Source organism: Lygodium microphyllum, chromosome 23 (assembly GCF_053477565.2).
Source record: "Lygodium microphyllum isolate KBCC chromosome 23, Lygodium_microphyllum_v1.1.10, whole genome shotgun sequence".
Lineage (NCBI taxonomy): Eukaryota > Viridiplantae > Streptophyta > Polypodiopsida > Schizaeales > Lygodiaceae > Lygodium > Lygodium microphyllum.
The window spans coordinates 27,446,057-27,461,376 of record NC_141157.1 but is presented as its reverse complement, the minus strand read 5'-3'; positions in this window follow the sequence as shown (position 1 = coordinate 27,461,376).

Here is a 15,320-nt window from a genome sequence, read left to right as displayed (position 1 = left end):
AGCAGGAACTTTTGGCATATGGGACGACCTGAAGTTGGCCTTCCTCACTAAATTCAGGCGTGAAGGTTTTGAAGAGCGGATGAGAGAGAAATTTATGAACCTAAGTCAGTCCTTTGGAGAAAGAGTGGAAGCCTATGTCTCACGAATGGAATCCATCCTGAAGAGTTGGACTAACCATAATCTAGATGATGGCATTTAGAAGGGGGTGTTTCTCAGAGGATTACAACCAGAAGTCCGTAAGTTTGTGGAGCTGCAAAGACCAGCCACCCTGCAAGCTGCAACAGAAGGTGCAAGACTGTATGATGAAGTGGAAGCTAGACTAGTAATGAATACAGGAAGAGGAGTCCTACCTCCTCTGATGCCAGGAATGATGTACCCACCAAATGCAGTCCCAGGGACTGTTCCCTATCCCTACCAACAGATACCCCCGGTATCACAGTACAGTGCACCAAATCCACAGTGGCCACAATCCATGCCTCAAATGATGGTTCAACCACAACAACAATGGTCCCAACCAATTTCCTCCATGACAAATCAGCAGCAACAGTGGAATCCTACCAACTGGAGCCAACAGCCAACAGTTCAAACAGGAGCCCTGAATCAGAACCAGAACAGAGACCCCTCTGTACCAGCCCAACCCGTTTATGCAGTGATTACAGAGACTCCTCAAAATCCTCCTGCCAGTACGTCCGGAGGAGAAAGCTTGAAGGATTATTTATCCAACTCAGTTGCAAACATCAAAAAGGAGTTGATGGATGTGATCACAGAGCAACTACAGACGTTGAAAGTGAACACAGCGAGCATATCCAACGTTGCAGGAGCAGGAAGAGATGTGATGCGGTCAAATACTTGGTGTGGTAAGTGTCATCAAGGAGGCCATTTAGCCATTGAATGTACACGGAAACCAACCATCCCTGGAGCCTTCTGTTCCTACTGTTTGCGAAAGAATCATACAGAGGACATTTGCTCTCTGAAGGAGATGCATGATAGGAGAAGGAAGGAAGAAGACGCAAGATTTAACTTGCTGGAATCCAAAATGACAACACAAGATATTGGACCTAAGCCTAGAGAGTTTGGTCCTAATTTCGGACCCAGAAGATTTCCCTCTCAAAGTTACAGAGGAAGACAGTCTGGCGGTGGTCAGAGATCAGAAGTGGAGTGTTACAGATGCGGAGAAAAGGGACACATTTCACCAAATTGTCCAAATCCTCGAAGGTCAGTGGATTACAAGCCCTTATGCACTCGATGCAAAGGAGAAGGCCACACTGCAAAAGACTGTCCAAGCCCAGCCCCAGTGAAAAACAGTGCTACTGATAGTCCAGCCAAGGCCCAAGAGCCTACCTCCAATTAAAATAACCCTCCTGCCAGAACAGTGAAGTTCAATCTTCCACCAGAAGAACAGAACAGAACAGAGCCTAACAGTGCCGTACAGAGCCCTACAGTGCCACAGAGAGTTACAGAGACAGGATCAGAGGTCCAGGATACAGAAGAGGAGGAAGTGCCACAAGTGGCAGAAGAAGTTCCTGTAATTCCTCTGTTGGAAGAAAGAGGAAAAATGAAAATGGGTGTTGCCCCATTTCCTAATCGGTTGGAGAAGCCAGTGGATCCTATTAAGGAATACGATCTGGTCAGAGATCTAGATACCTTTAGACCAAACCTCACATTCCGACAATTATTGATGTTGTCTCCCAGTTGCCGGAAAAGATTCAAAAGTATACTGACAAGACGACGTGGCTTAAGGATTGCTCCTTCAACAGCAACAAAGTCCAACAAGGCTCCAAAGCCTGTAAAAGAAGTGGATGTAGCTAATGCTTTCCTAGATCCAGGTACTCCAGAGACTGGCGTGTGGATAGAAGGCTGCTTCATTGCAAATACACTGATTGATGGTGGTTCATCAGTGAACATTATGACGGATGTGGCGATGAAGGATCTAGGCCTACAAGGTGTGCAACCCACCCAATGGCTCATCAGACTGGCGGATCAGAGTAGAATCAAGCCTTTGGGCATTCTTCCATATGTGAAGACTACAGTGGCTGGAAAAGATTATTGGCTAACCTATCTGGTGGTGAAGCCAAACTCTTATGGTACATCCTATCCTCTGTTACTAGGTAGACCATGGCTTTTTGAAGCCCGAGCAAGGACGGATTGGTTCAAAGGAACCTTGACCTTGGGTAGAGGACCCAACAAAGTGGTGCTGAAACTGTATGGTTCTCAAAAAGGACATGGATCCACCTCCTTGGAATTATCTTCTGATTCCCCTAACGAGGCTATGGATGGAACATCAGCAGACGAAGATGCTGTCAAACAGATCCTTCCCAAGAAAATAGTGGCACATTCCTTAACAGTGGATATTGTAAGCCGACTTCCAAAAGATGCAAAGCCATTATCAATGGGTGAATACTTCCTGCCTGAACCAGGAATGACTTCTAAAATCACTTCTGACAGTGAGATAGAAGCATGGATGTACTGCTCTCCCTGTTATATGGCCATAGCAGAGCCCGAGACAGAGGCAGAAGAGGAGACAGAGAATCTGTTCTTCTGTTACAGAGCTCCTACAGAGACAGAAGCAGAAGCAGAAGCAGAAGCAGACGCAGAGACAGAGACAGAGACAGAGACAGAAGAGGATGGATATGATATGGACGAAGAGAATGATGAAAGTGAGCCAGAAGAATCTATCCCACCTGAAGAGGATACATTTGAGGAAGAAGTTCCAGAAGCATCAGAAGCCGACGAGCTCATGCTATGGGACATAATGGTGATGGTACCATTTGGTCTGGTAAATGGATCTTCTCATATGCAAAACCTTTATAAGACATGGATTAAGAAGAACAAGCCGTTTTTCAGCAGTGGCTCCTGCCGTTCTAACCCATCTTTGCCTAAGAAAGATGATGATGATGCACCATGCCAACAAGCACCAGTCCCACCAACCCAACAGGCATCAGAGGGTCCCTGTTATGTGACGTTCCTGGATGTGTCATCATCAGAAGATGAGTCTTCACGCCAAGAGGTAATTAATCTTGAAACCAAACCTGAAACGGCTCTTATCCAATTTCAACATCTTAAGAAGCAACCTAAGTCTCCACCAAAAGAAGAAGTTGGTTCTAGTGGGACATCAGAAGAGGATACCACTCCCTTGAAGGAGTCAGATCTGTACCCAGAAGTAGTCCGCGGGACCTTCATCCGTGAAGTAGAAGGTGAAAGGCAGTTAACCTTTGTGGATGCTGAAGGCACTGAACGCCACTTGAAGGTGGGTAGCAGTCTCCCAGAAGAGGAGTTGTCAACCTTGTACAACTTGTTGAAAGAAAATTTGGACGTGTTTGCGTGGTCCTACAAAGACCTAAAGGGGATTGATCCCACAATATGTCAACATCATATTGACTTGGAGCCTGATGCCAAGCCAGTACGGCAACGACAGAGGCGAATGAACCCAAATTATTCCACATTGGTGAAAGCGGAGCTGCTGAAGCTTCTGGAAGCCGAGTTAATCTATCCAGTGGCAAATAGTGAATGGGTTTCACCCATCGTGGTTGTACCCAAGAAGAATGGAAAATTGCGAATATGTGTGGATTTCCGAAAGCTTAATTCCAAGACAAAGAAGGATCACTTTCCAATCCCTTTCACAGACCAACTGTTGGACACAGTGGCAGGACATGAGCTTTATTCCCTTCTGGATGGATTCAGTGGATACAACCAAGTCCAAATCGCAGAAGAAGACCAGTCCAAAACAACCTTCACCACAGAATGGGGGACCTACGCTTATCGAGTGATGCCATTTGGGCTTTGCAATGCCCCTGCTACTTTCCAACGAGTCATGATGGCCGCATTTCAAAATCATCTGCATGACTTTATTGAGGTATATTTGGATGACTTCTTTGTCTATAGTTTGATCAGTGAACACTGGGGACATTTGGAGCAATGCTTTGACCGATGCCGGGAGTATGGGATTTCCCTCAACCCCGACAAATGCATCTTTGGGGTCTCTTTTGGAGTTCTATTGGGCCACATTGTCTTTGCATAAGGGATATCAACAGACCCTGCAAAGATTGAAAAGATTGCAGCTCTGGCAGCACCCACCAACCTCAAACAGTTGAGGGGATTCCTAGGCCATGTGGGTTACTACAGAAGGTTTATAGCCCATTTTGCGACAAAGGCAACTTCCTTGCACAAGCTTCTGAGGAAAGATGCAGAGTTTACTTGGACAGAAGAATGTGACAAAGCCTTCCACACTCTGAAGCAGTGTTTGATAGAAGCACCCATTCTGCAACCTCCTGATTGGACGAAAGAGTTCCATGTACACACTGATGCATCAATTGAAGGCTTAGGCGCAGTCCTATGCCAGAAGGGCCCCTCGAAGCTGGATCAACCGATCTATTATGCAAGCCGAAAAGTCACTGATAGGGAACGGAACTATACTGTGACAGAGCTGGAGTGCTTGGCAATGGTGTTTGCCCTGGAAAAGTTTCGCCACTACCTCCTATCTACCCACTTTAAATTTTATGTGGATCATGAGGCCCTGTCCTTCTTGATGAATAAAGAAGATGTGAAAGGACGTATGATGAGATGGATCCTTTTATTCCAGGAGTTCGACTTTGAGGTGATTACTAAGCCTGGCCGTTCCCATGTTCTGGCTGATCATCTGTCGCGTATCCCACAAACTGCAGACGAGGAGCAGGATGATCCAAACCTCCCTGATGCTTCCCTATTCTTGGTAGAGACTGTAACTCCGTGGTATGCAGACATTGCCAATCTGCTGGCAATCCAACAGTACCCTCCTGGTATCTCTAGTCGGGAGAGGAAGAAGCTCATGCTAGAATCAGCCCCATACACCCTGCTAGGTGGTGCACTGTACAAGAAAGGCAAAGATGAAGTACTCAGAAGATGTGTTACAGGAGATGAGATTGAGATTGTTCTGAAGGCTTGCCACGACGAGCCATGTGGAGGTCACTTTGCAGGAGAAGCTACAGCCAGGAAGGCTCTGCTAGCAGGATATTGGTGGCCTACCATTCACAAAGATTCCTATGATTACTGTAAAAGATGTGATGCTTGTCAAAGAATGGGGAAACCCACGAAGACAAGTGCCATGCCATTGCAACCTATCCTTCCGTTGAAGTCGTTTGAGAAGTGGGGCATTGACTTCGTAGGTCCAATTGATCCTCCTACCAGAAGGAAACAGAACCGATACATCCTCGTATGTACAGATTATGTTACAAAGTGGTGTGAAGCTAAAGCCCTAAAGCGGGACGATGGTAACAGCGTGGCCCTGTTCATGTACGAGAATATCATCACCCGTTTTGGCAGTCCCTTAGAGCTGGTAAGTGACAGAGGTACTCATTTTCTCAACAAAGTCATGGAAGAGTTGACAGAGTTGTATAAGATCCGCCATCGCAAGTCCACTCCTTATTACCCCAGATCCAACGGCCAAGTCGAAGTCACGAATCGCATTCTCTGCTCGATTCTGACAAGAACAATTGCTGCACATCGTCATGATTGGGACGATCGACTTACAGAGGCCCTCTGGGCATACAGAACCTCTCATAAAGCAGCAACAGGACAGACACCCTTCCAGCTGGTGTATGGTATAGAAGCTGTTTTTCCGGTTGAACTGGAATTGCTCTCTTTGAGAGTGGCTATCAAAGAGCGTTTGGGGGACGATAATTCACTGCAACGCCGTCTCCTGCATTTGGAATGTTTGGACGAAATTCGCAGGATGGCTCTACAGTGCATGGAAGCCACGCAAGCTCGACGCAAGGCTTACCATGATAGCTTCATCAAGCACAAGGAGTTTAAAGAAGGTGATTTGGTCCTAGCCTATGATTCACGATTTGGAAAGTTTCCTGGCAAGCTCCAACAGCGGTGGATGGGCCCCTATAAGGTACTTGCCGTCAACCCTAATGGCTCTGTCCAAGTACAGACCGTTGATGCCTCTAATGATCCCTTTCTGATCAATGGATATCGCCTGAAGAAGTACTTCCCTCCTTGGGAATCTTGACAATTACGGTCACTTGATCTTTTCCCTCGTTGGCGCGGCACTGTACTTCTTATGATGCTACTTCTGATAGCCGTTCTTCAGCCACTTCTGATGAAGTGGGCGCAACCCTCTGTCCCCTCAAAACCCCCTTCCAGCCTTGATCTCTTATCCTCTATTTTCCACCAGCATCAGTGGAGAGGTTGATTCTGACACATGGTTTTTCTACCATGCCCTTGCTCAATTTGAAAAAAAAAAGAAAAAAAAAAACAAAACATATCGGTCATGGGAGAAAAGGACTTAGGTCCCTGTCATGCCGACCTATTCTTCGAGAAAATGTGGAAACACCCTCGGGAATAGGGGAAAATAAGAAAAAGAAAAAAGAAAAAACAAGGAAAGAAAAAAGAAAAAAAACAAATCTGTTATGAGAGAAAAGGAAGCAATTCCCTGTCATAGCAGGCCTCGTGTCAAGAAAAGGTGGTAAACACCCTTGGGCGAGAGGCTGGCTGTGGAAAAGGTGGTAACACCCAGCAGTTCAGAAAGTGGATTCATTAATTGATATCCCTAGGATCCAATTCCGAAGCTGCCTCCCTTGGTACGCTGTGTCCTGGGTCCCTCTACAAAGTGACTACCTGTCCTCTAGCAAACAACATGTTCCTGTCCAATACAACGTTCGATTCGATGGCTACCTCCCTGGGTATGCCTCTTCAACAATTGATGACGCGATCTTCATCGACAAACAATCGAGTGATGTGAGCTTTCATCCTAACCGGATGGGGAAGTGAGTACGGTTGCCCTCTGTATCTATCAACAGAGAGTGAGACAGAGGGTGGGGCGAGAGACCAGTCTTTTCCCTTCAAATCAAATGAGAGGTGAGTAGTGTGAATGAAGTGTTGCACACACGGGATGGGCCTCTCAAAGCACAAAGCACAATTTGTTTCTATGCACTGCACCATAAGGCTCCCTTGCCTTCCTTCTTGCACTGTATGCCGGCACAGGGCGGGATACACAGTTGCACCATCAAATGCGCACAAGGCATACAATCTTTGCACAAGTGATTGTGAGGATTACATCAATGGGTTTCAGGAAAAGGCTGCCCTCCTGTATTTATCAACAGAGCGTGAGACAGAGGGTGGGCTGAGTGTGACTGGAGTTTCTTCAATCAATTACCGAGAGGTGAGATTGAGGGACGTTACGACACTTGGAGTCAGGTATGTTCCCGTTTCCCTGTGCACCCACGAGATGGGTTTTTGCCGTCATCACAAGACACATCACCTTGTTCTGTACACTGCACTGTAAGGCTCCCTTGCCTTCCTCCTTGCACTTATGCCAGATGGGTTGGACGCACTAATGCACCATCAACTGTGCACCCTGGCATACTCCTTCTGCACCATTCCCCCCTTGTCGATTCCTCAACCGGGTATGAGATATGGGTCTTAATCCTTATTCCTCAAGAGATATTAGTCATGGGGCGAGTGACTGTTCTTTCATTCCAATTGAGTGATTGTGAGTTGAGTGTAGTATTCCTCATCATCGACGAATTTCCTGCGATTCCTTCCATCAGCTACCTCCCTGGGTGCTGCCGCGTGGTCCCTGCCATGACGGACGTGTGCCGAGAAGATGCCTTGGTCCCTCCAGCGCCGACAACCACCATGGACGTGCCGTCGACACTCAACCTTGATTCTTGACGAAACGGGCCAAGTTTTTCTAACCCTACAACTTCTCTTTCTTAGTGATGTTCATGTTTTAAGTGTGGGGAAGTTAGTGAATGGTCTGTGGCGTGGTCCTAGGTCCCTGTTGCTCGGTTAATCCTATCCGTTAAGGTCTTAAGTGTGGGCACGCGTCCCTGCGCGTCTACCGTGCATACCTTTCTGCATCTGCCTTAACCTGCTCATGCATGAATGCCTTGACTTGCTTTTACCCTACGGGGGTCCCTTCCCACCCACCCGGTTATGTTCCCCCCACCTTTAGGACTGTTCCCTTGCAGTTTTCCTTCATTCCCTGATTTTGAGGTTTTTTCATGTGAATGCACCCTACGTTCACCAAAGTCCAAATCCAACCTTATAGCCCTGTTCTTCCCTTTGAACTGATCATTTTTCCTTTTTACCTACCCTTGTTCCGGTGCACGGTTTTTGAGTTATTAATTTTTGAAGCATTTTGCGCAATTTAGTCGGTTTTCCATGTGAACGCGCTTTTCTTGCTTCGAAACTAGGATCTGACATCCTAGCCCTGCCAACCACTTTTCCCCTGACATTTTTCCTTTTTATTCCGCATTATTCCGATACACGATTTGTCCATTATTAATTTTTCGGTTTTTAAAGATTTTTTTTCTGCGTATTTTCGACATTTTTCCATGTGAACCTGCCCTATTTGCATCGGAATTCCAATTTGATTTGACAGCCGTGTCCCCTGTGCCTTCCCCTACCTTTTTCCTTTTTCCTCCACCCTTTTTCGACTTTCGAATTTTTACTTATTAATTTTTAAATGAGTTTTCGAGAGTATTTTTGGAGTTTTTCACATGTGAACCCCTCTTACTTCCACCGGAACTGTGATTTAACGTGATAACCTTGTGCCACCCCTTCCTGCGGACATTTTTCCTTCTTACTGCATGTCATTTCGATGAATGGGTTGTCCGATATTAATTTTCGATTCTATTTTCGGGTTATTTTTTGGGTTTTTCCCATGTGAACACGTCTTATCTCCGTCGGAATTATGTTTTGATGTGATAGGATTGTCGGGCACATCTTTCTGCACAGTTTTCCTTTTTTCTGCACCTCATTCTGATGCACGGATTTTTCGATATTAATTTTTAATTGCGTTTTTTGGTTCGTTTTTTGTGTTTTTTGCACGTGACCGCCCTTTACCCCTCCCGGAACTTTCGTCATATGTTTTCCCTGTTTTTCCCCTGTCGTCCTGCCCACTTTTTGTTTTTACGCTATTTCGTTTTGACGTCCGGATTGGGAGTTATTAATTTTTCTTTATTTTTACGTTTTTTCTCACGCCCGTTTTGCGCGTGAACGCGCCCTTTTTCGATTTTACGAGTCTCCACGCGCCCCGGTCGTGTCCGCGTAACCCGTCCCGTCTTCCCAGCGTCATTTCAATCCCGTCACGGCAAATTTTTTTACCCTGCCCCGCGCACGAGCGCGGGACGGGGGTACGCGCCCTTGTCCCTTACCCCCCTATTCCCCTTGTCCCTACCCAACCCATGGCCCCCCCATGGGCCCCCTACCCTATTCCCCCCACCTGCCCACCCCTTCCCCCCAACCGCCCGTCGTCTCTCCCTCTCTCTCTCTCTCTCTCTCTCTCTCTGTGCGCCTCCTCCTTCCTTCTCCCCCGACCTCTTGCGACCTCCCCTCCTCCCTTCTCCTTCCCTGCGCGGCCGCCCTCCCTCCCTTCTACCTCCCTGCCCGCCCTTCCTACCTTCTCCCTCCCTGTTCCTTCTCTCCCTCCTCTTCTTCCTCCCCGTCCGTCTGCCTGCTCCCCCTCCTCTGCCGGAAGTCGCCGCCGTCTGCCCCTCCCCCCGCCGACTTCCTCCCTTTTCTCCCCTCTCCCTCCTCTGCCGCAGTCCTTCCCTTCTCTTCCCTCCTCCTCCCCCAGCCCGCCAGCCCGCCGACTTCCTTCCTTCTTTCCCCTCTCCCTCGTCTGCCCCCGACCCCCCGTTCTTCTCCCCTCCCCCGCCGTTTTTCTCCCCTCCCCCCGCCGTCGTCGCCGCGCCCGTGGAACTGCTGCGCCGTGGAGTCGCCGCCGCGCCGTGGAGCCGTCGCCGCCGCCCGTTCGGCCGCCCTCGTCGCGCCTCCGCCGCCGTCGTCGCCACCGGCCACACCGCCACACCTCCCCTTCCTCCTCCTCCTCCACCTCCTCCTCCTCCCTGTACCTCCAGGTCCCCCACTAACTCCAACTAACTTACTTAGCTTAATTAACTTTCCTAAGTTTAACTAACCCCCCTAGTTAGTTTAACCCTAGTTAGGTTAGTTACCCCCCAATTAACTAACCCCCCTAGTTAGTTTAACCCTAGTTAGGTTAGTTACCCCCCAATTAACTAACCCCCCTAGTTAGTTTAACCCTAGTTAGGTTAGTTAACCCCCCCAATTAGTCTAACCCCCCCCTAGTTCATCCAACTGTAGTTACTTGAATCCCACCCTCTCGTTCAACTAACCCTAACCCTAACTAGGTTTACTAACCCTCCCCTAGTTAGTTGACTAACCTAACCATAGTCAACTTAATAACCTAACCCCAACTTAACCTAGTTGACTAACCCCTACCTAGTTAACTTAACCTAGTTGACTAACCTAGCCTAGTTGACTAACCTAAGCAACCTTGACTAACCTGACTTGACTTGGGCAGACTAACATGACTTACCCCCACTAACCAGACTTAACTGACTTATGCCTCACTGACTTATCTGATTAATGTGATTTAAGTGATTTAATTAATCACTACATTAATTTTTCAATTAAAAAAATTCAGAAAATTTTCTAAAAATTCCTTTTGCCTTTTGCCAATTTTTGGGAGTTTGTCCGCTGGCAATTGCCTACCTTATAATTTTTGAAAATTCAATATTTCCTAATTTCACCTCCAAATTGCCAATAAATGTAGTAGATTCATTTAAAAATAGTAAAAAAATCTAAATAATTCTAAAAACTTCCCCTCACCTCCCTTCATCATTTTCCATTTATTCAACCATAAATAATCACAACTTAACACAAATATATATATATATATATAATAAAAAATAAAAAATAAAAAATAAAAATCAAAATAAACAACCAACACAACCCAAATCCACACATCCGCTAAGGTGTTGTCATTGTTGTTTCATCAGTGATCTTTACTTTTCCTTTCCTGGATTCACTTCTTTTGGTGGACTCTTCCGTGCGCATTTCTGCATTACATACACACCCCTTCCAGGTATTTATTTTATGTGCTGTATTTCTTTTTATTTTTTCCCTTAATCACAAATTAATTGTTAAAATGAACCCTTTAATTCACCCACAGTTTCCACGCGCATTCGCGCTAAACACACATACTTTTTTATTAAAATAAACCAGCCGTTCACTTAGTACGCGCTACGTGCGCTAAAGAGGCACTTTAAATTTTAAATTAAAATAAACCAGCCGTCACATGAGCACGCGCTGGCAAAAAAGCGCTCCACATCACTTTAATTTGTAATCAATGAATTGCATTTAGAGACCCAGTCAGGAATCGAAGTCCGGGAATCGAATAACTGCACCGCTTCACCTAATAATTGGTAATTTAATTTATAATAAGGAACCGCCGTTTTCTTGTTAAGGTTTATCACCTAATAAAAATTCACCCATTTTCAATAATTGATTAAAATCAACCCTTCATTAAATTAATTCCCCCCTCACTGCACTTACTTCCCCTTTTTAATGAACCGTTTCGAGGGATGGGTTTGCGCTGTCATTAGAGTTGTTTTCCATGGTCCAGTCTTGGTTTATCATTGATGTAGTATTGATATGTGTCGGATGTGGTCTTATTTTGGTTTCCTGTCTTAGTTACGGTTACGGGTACGGTATGCAGTTTTTTTTTTCTTTTGTTGCCTGATACGGGGTTCAGGGTGTTTGTCTGATGCATCGCATGAAGCTTTCGGTCGCATTTGTCTCAAGGTCATGTCAAATTTTTTCTAGGATGTGGTTTGCTTGGGGTTAGTAGGTCGTGTCACGTTTTGTTTGGTTATTCTCTTATCCTTGGTTTTTGTCTGTTGCTTTGCAGGCATTCTCCTTGATTGTCTGTGTTTGTGGTGTGTGTGTAACCATCTGAATGGCGCCTTCTCATGCTCCTCCCCCTATCCAGTACGTCCTATTAGTTAGTAGGGATTACTCTTCCCTACTTACTTTTGAGCCTCTTACGAAGGCAGGACTTGCTGCTTTTGTGGCCACTCCTTTTCCATTGCTTCCGGAGGATCCGTCGTTATGTGATGAGTTCCTGGCCTCTTACAGCAAGAAGACAGGCGTAGTCCAAGGAATGTCTATGACTTTGACATCTCGAGGCCTAGGGAAGGCTCTGTCTCTACCCTTCAAAGGTGAACCTTTTGTGACCACTCATCAGCTCTTCTCGAATGAAGAGATTCTAAAGTTGTTGCAGAAGCAGACAAGGGAAATCCTCGATGTTAAGAAGGTGATAAACTCTTCAGGAGTTTCCTTTTCTATGATTACTGATCCCGTATGGAAGACGATGTGTCAGTTCCTTCAGGACAGGTTTATGCCTGCCAAAACGCCATCCCACTATTTGTCCAAAGAGCTTTTCACAGCTTCCAGGATGGTGTTGAAAGGAGTTGCTATTGATTGGAGCACATACCTCCTTACTAAAATGGATCAGCATTTCGTTAAAGTCACCAGGGGTAATGTTACCAATGTTACATATGGATCATATTTGTCTGCCTTCTTGACCTATTCAGGTTTACAAAAGACTGTGCCTCTACCTCCTCCATCAGATCCAGTACCTCCTCCTCCACCTTCAGAAGAGTCAGCACCCATTGACATTGAGGATGATGATTCTCTGCCTCCCCTGGTCATACAGCGCAAACGCTTGAAACGGGTAGCGGATAAAGCCCCTTCTGTACTTCCTTCAGTACCTATCCCTGCTACTTCTGGCAGTGAACTCCCTGGGTATCTCACTTGTAATAACCTGTTCCGAGCACATCAAGAAGGATCTTTGGAGATCTCAGTTCCCTCCTTGAACAGTCTCGTCTCAGGAGATGCCATTCCTTTCCTCTGCAAGGATATTCAAAGTTCCATTGAGTTGTCAGTGACAGCCTGTGTTCAACAGCTGTACGCATCTTTCTATGAGGAGCTCATGCAGTCTAAGGACCAGTTGCATAAGGCAACATCTGAGTTAGCTTCTGCTAAGGATACCCTAGCAGATTTATTTAAGCAAATGGAACAACAAACCCAACTGGTTGCCATCCAAAGCGATGAGATTTCTTCATTGAAGACCCAGTTACTAGAAGCTCAATCACAAGTTACTAGCCTTTCAGACGAGAAGGAGAGGATGTCCCGGGAAGCGAAAGAATTCCAAGCTATCTTAGATGACAAGCTTTCAGCTTTACAGATGGCTAATGACACAGTGGCCAACCAAGCCTCCCAAATCCAGCAGTTGCAAGATCAGCTGGCGAAGTCCCGCTCTGTTCCTCCAAGCCCTCCTGTTCCATTAATTCCTTCTCTTTCAGAGCAGGACTTGGCTGCCCTACAGAGACAGGCTACTTTGTGCCCTCTATTCCAAGATAAAGTGGAAAGATTGCAGTCCAGAATGGACTTGTTATGGTCTACCTTTGAACAGTTTCAGGAATATGTCTTACCAGACCATTCTTTCTTTGTCCACTACCACTTACAGAAGTTGGTCTTCTATATGAAGCTTTCCACGATGGATTTACCTTTTCCAGAGGATGGCTGGAGTGGGGCTTGGTCTGCTGAGTTGTTGACAGAGGTAGTCAGGATGGTCTTTGAAGATTCTGTCACACCAGATACTATGTTGATGTCATACATGTATCTACGAGGAGACTTGTTAATTCCAGATGAGGTAGATATGGCATGGTATGTGGGGGATGTGGTCTTACAGGCTGTTTTGTATGTCAATCATTTGGAGTTGCGCATAGCTGACATGTTCCAAAGTTATTCCTCCAAAGTAGCTGATTGTCATGATAGTTCGTGGCATCCCATGATTGATTCGGTGGTCCTAAATCAAATACAAAACACAGCTCCTACCTTTGCCCAGAGTACTAACCAACTCAGGATGGATCTCTTAACCTATCTTTCCAAACATAATCCATTTTATGCTACCTTCTTTGATGCCTATCATAGACGATCTCTCTTGGGACCTTCTGTTCCTACCCTCCTCTGTTACCAACAAATGGCTCACCGCTATGCTATATATATTTCCCTTTGTCAATCTAATTCCACAATAATTTTACCACTTCTTTTTCAACCTTCAAATTTCCCTCAAATTCCTATTTTCACTTATTGTTCCTTTATTGAGGATAGGGTATTTTCCCCTTCTCCACCCTGTCCTTCACCCCTCATTAATGTACCCTCCACATTTCCTATTTATCAGTTAACACCGTTCCTTAGTGATTCCTTACAAATTTCTGCCACTCCTTCTTTAACCTTTTCTTCTTTTTATGATTTTTCCTATCCTTCCCTTCATCCACTTTCCCTTATTCCATTACCCTCTCCTCACACTTCCATATCTCAACCACCTCAGTTGGTTAGTGACTGTGACGGGTTTGATAATCAGATTTCCAGAAGAAGGGGATGGAGTTCGGATGATTGCCTTACATGACCGCAGATTAATTGGCCAATAATTCCAGGAAAATGGACAACTTCCAGTCAAGCTTATCAAAACTATGTTCATTTTGCCCAACAGTATTCACAGTCTACAGATCCCTTAGTGAGATTAACTGCTCACTTTGCTTGGTACCTGGCGTATATGCATAGGCACTCTCATACTGATTCAAAGCCTATTCCAAAGTTGTGCATGAATGTCAATGTTAGCATTGATTCCCAACAGCTGGAGATATTGTATTTTCATGCCCTCTGTTTGCCTAGCAGATACCTCGTCCTATTGGAAAGGATGTGCTGTCTCCAATTTTTTCAAAATCCTCCTAAAAACTTTGTAGATGAATCCTTATCTATGGATCGATTCCGACAACATCAATCTTTTAAGAGGGATCATCTTCATTGATGCCTTTCCAATGTATAATGGAAGCTTTTTAATGAACAACTCTCTTTTTGAAGGAGTCATTCAGATGGTTGTGTTGTGTATTAGTGTTTGTGTTGTCAGTTCATTTATGTCAAACGAACATGGTGGTTTCCTATGGAATTTCGTGTACGAGCTATGTTTTGGAGAATTGTGGTGCTGGGGTCATGGTTGGAGAATTGAAGAAGATGCTGATGAAGAAGAAGCAAACTCTTATATCCTTTACAAGTTTGTGGTGATTTTTAGTTTGATAAGAGGTGTTAATGTATAAAGAGTTTTCCTTTCTTTGTAATTTTATATCAGAAACAGGTTATAAGTTGGGGTCGTGGTGGATGGATTATTTGTGAAAAGCTATTGAAGATCAAAGTTGAGCTTTTCAATGAACTTGTATTCCCTTTTTCCTGGGTCGCGAGGACGCTTCCTTATTAAGTGTGGGGATATGTTGAGTGTTGAAATGACTTGTTTTTTGGCTGATTTTTGTTGTTTTTGAGAGCTGAATGGTTGATTTTATGGGATGATTGATTGATTTGGAAGTGGTTTGAGAGTGTTTTGGATGATATTGATTGTGTTTTGGAAGTTCATGATGTTTGTTGGTGGTTCTGTGATGTTCTGATAGGTTCTGATGGGTTCTGTAAACCTT